The sequence below is a fragment of the Dipodomys merriami genome, unplaced genomic scaffold (assembly GCF_024711535.1).
Source record: "Dipodomys merriami isolate MVZ:Mamm:240054 unplaced genomic scaffold, mDipMer1.0.p SCAF_3061, whole genome shotgun sequence".
NCBI classification, from domain to species: Eukaryota; Metazoa; Chordata; class Mammalia; order Rodentia; family Heteromyidae; genus Dipodomys; species Dipodomys merriami.
This window is the reverse complement of record NW_027204562.1, coordinates 1-4,026: the sequence shown is the minus strand read 5'-3', so window position 1 is coordinate 4,026 and position 4,026 is coordinate 1.

The window sequence follows — 4,026 nt, the reverse complement described above, 5'->3', positions numbered from 1 at the left end:
GTACAGTACAAATGCCAGTGTGGCTGCAGCAAGGAAGCCTGGGCTCAGTGGAGAGAGACAGGATCAGAGAAGCCTCCTTCACCAAAGGAGGCTGTGGGCAGAGGGGTGACCCATCATGCTTCAACAATGTCCTGTAGTTCTCCTGTCTATTCTAAAGCCACATTTCTTCCAATATGAAAGGGTATGTTTGATATTGGTGTTCCTCTGCCTGTATTACTTCATGAAACTGAGTGTCCTCCAGTTCCATCCATAGTGTCTGAGTGTTGGTTTCTTTTTTCTGGTTCCTTTTTGGTGCTTGAATTAGGGCCAGTAAGTGGTCCCTGAGCATTTAGCTCAAGGCTAACACTTTACCTCTTTGAGGCACAGCTCCATTCCTGGTTTTCTGATGGATATTTGAAGTAAGAGTCTCATGGACTTTCCTGCCTGGGCTGGCTTTGACTTCAATCCTCCTATCTCATGTATAGTTAGGATGACAGGCAGCAGCCACCAGAGCCAGGAAAATTTATTGTTTATTTTTTTAGGCTGAATAATGTACTACAATATGTATGTACTGTCTTTTTATTGGTCCAGTGATTGACACTTGAATGATACCCTATATTATTGTGAATGGTGCTACAGTAAAAACAACATGCATGCAGATAAAAAAGTATTCTATGGCTGGCTGCTGCCAGGTCATTATTAAAATCTATCCTGTGTAGGAAAGTGCATGACCCCAGAAAACTTGGAAGTGGAGCTGTGGCTTAAGGAGTAGAGCACTCACCTTGAACATGGACTTCAAGCCCACGTATTGGCCTGTGCTTGCACCCACCCACACTCATAAACAGACAGAGAATAGTATGCTGTGGGTTGTGTTTACAAGGATGATTTTGGGAGGGACAGGGAAGGGGGAATGGGAAGACCAGCTAGGGACAGGGGCAGGGGCCTAGGCTGCAGTGGTGTCATCTAGGCAGAGAGAAATGGTTCTCTTCTGGAAATGGAAGATGACTATCTTAATATTGATGCTTTTTATAAGCAAGTAGTAATCGTACACAGGACATGACACACACTGATCAAACAAACCTCACCTTCCCCCTTTTCATCCCTCCTTCCCAACCTCTGGCCAGCACTAGTCCATGGTCAACATTATTCTCTACATATCTGAGCGATCCTGGGCCATTTGTCTCGATAACTTTACTTAATCTTTGCTTCCATTTGTCACGAAATGATAGCTTTCCAATCACTGTTATGCTTGGAAAATTCTCCTTTGTGTGTGTTTGTGTGTGTGTGTGTGTGTGTGTATGTGTGTGTGAGTATGTATGTGTGTGTGCATGTATATATGTGTGTGAAAGAGAGAGACCATTACCAATTTCTCCATTGATAGACATTTAGACTGAATCTATACCTGAGCTGCTATAAATAATCTAGAAATAGACATATTATAATTGTACTTGAGTTCATGTATTTATTTAGAGACCTTCAAACTGTTTGCCATAATGCTTGTATCAATTTACAATCTGTCTGACAGGAGTTCTCTCTTCATCCTGGCCAGCATGTGTTATCTTTCTATCATTTTGATTTTTTAAAAGTTTTCCAGCATGGCTATAGACACTGGACATTTTTTCATATATTTTTGCCTATTTGCATTTCTTCTTTTTGGAAATTTCTATTCAGATCATTTACCCCTGTCTCTTTTTTTTTTTTGCCAGTCCTGGGTCTTGAACTTGGCCTTGGCACTGTCTCTGAGCTTCTTTTGCTTGAGGCACTCTACCACTTGAGCCACAGCTCCATTTCTGGCTTTTCTATGTATGTGGAACTGAGGAAGCAAAAGCAGAGCTTTGTGCATGCTAGGTGAGCACTCTACCACTAACGCACATTCTGAGTCCTGTACAATTACTTATAGAATATAAAAACCTAATTAGGAAAGATTCTATCTTCCTTCAAGAGCCATTAAGAGTTCCATCCTGCATCATAATAGTTAGTAATGACTTATTAAGAATAACACCTTGGGAACTTTTCCACTTCCGGCAATTGACAATGGTGGCTGTTCCATAAACATATTTGGAAAATAATGTCACTGAAACCTTTTAAAAATGAAATAAAATACAAAATAAAAACATTGCTATGGGCAAACTCAGATAAACAGAGAGTCCTTTACAGAGCAATGGCAGACAAGAACTTGAACTACTCAGCAACAGTTATGGTAAGGTCTCAGCCCTTCGGACCTCATGGTCTTATCCTAAGGTTAAACTTGGCATCTTTTTAAAATCCTATTTGTGCCAGGTACTGGTGGCTCACACCTGTAATCCTAGTTCCTTGGGGGACTGAGATCTGAGGTTCTAGGTTCAAAGCCACCCTGAGTAGAAAGCCCATGAGATACTTATCTTCAGTTAACCACCAGGAAACTGTAAGTGGCATTGTGGCTCAAAGTGGTTGAGCATTAGAGCTCAGGAATAGTGCCCAGGCCCTGAGTTCAAGCCCGCACATGACCAAAAAACATACGAACATCAATTTGTTTGGTTTTGAAACAATGTAAATAATTTCAAATTGATGACATTTTAATTTCAAAGCAAATGAATAACCCTTCAAGAGACAAGAGGCAGGAACTCCACCCACCCTGACTCAAAAGGCCTTGAAAGTGAGTTGTGACAAAATGTAGTAAAAACAGCCAGTACAGGATAGGGTTGACTGGCAAATCCTCCTGCCACCACCTAGTCAATTATGAAGCCAGGAGGCTGTTCAAGCAGATGGTGAGTGCTATGCAATACCTTCACAAGAACGAAATCACACACAGATACCTGAAGCCCAGGAACATCCTGTTGGATGGCAAATGCAATGCCAAAGTCAGTGATTTGGGGCTGAGCATCACGGTGTTGCTGGGGCAGTTGCTAAAGGGGTTTTGTGGAGCCTTGATATTCAGACCTCGTGAAATGTTCCTTTACAAAATGTATGATGTCTATAAACAGGACATTTAGATCCCAGGTATGCTTCTGTATGTGAGGACAACAGGAAAGTTCCCATTTGAAGGGAGGAAGATGGCAGACATGGCTACACATCCTTGAGGCCATGTACACAGCTCCCTTTTATCTATCTGCGAAGAGACACAATCTACTTTCCAAACTGCTGACTGTGGATGTCACTGAGAAACCCATGGCTGGCTGTAGATGTGGGGTTTGGCCTGCTTCCTGATGAGCCACTGCCCAGCAAGCTGGACTCCATTAGTGTCACAGTTCTGTGTGACATGGGGTACAATATAGCTGACATTGAAAAGGCAATCCAGGACAGGGCATTCAATGAAGCCATGAGTACTTATCTGGTCATCCAAGAAAACTAAAAAGAGAGTGCCAGAAGTGTGGAGTGGAAAATGATGACTTTAGCTATTCCACTGTGTACAACTCCTCAGGAACTTTGCACTAGCCCTCTCTCAATGAAGGGGAGTCAGCTTCGCTGCACAACTTAACACCTTCAGTTTGCCCTCAGAATTTCAATTGCCAGATGATAACAAACAGTTGCCTCTGAAGAGAGGCCAAGGTCCTAGTCTGCCTGTCCTTCCACTCTGCTCCCCACAAAGCTCCAGTACTAGCTTAATCTGGGGCCAGGATTCTTTTAGCTGGCTGAGCAGACTAGAGAGTTGACACTTGGTTGAAAATGCCCTTCCCTCTTGGCAGCCACACGGGGAATCCATAGCCTCCAGATGGAATAAGTGATGGGGCTAGAAGAGTGTGGCTCACAGGATAGTCACCATTTTTCACAAACTCTGGTACTGTGTGAAGCCCAAAAACTAATGTCCACAGCTTAAGAACAAAGCTGTTCCAGAGAAAGATGTGCAGAACTCTGCCACAGCACTAGGGTGTGGAAAATCAGAGAGATGTGGAATTGAAGAGCTGCAGGAGGGGAGGGAGTCATACAGGAAGTTCACACTGCTGTGTGCCCAGAATCCTCAGCAAAGGTCTCAATCCAGCATAGCCAGGCATAGTCCTAGCATAGCTAGGGGGTTCTCCAGCTAGCATTCTTTCTAGTGAAAGGACAGCTGACAAGGAGCTGACTTTT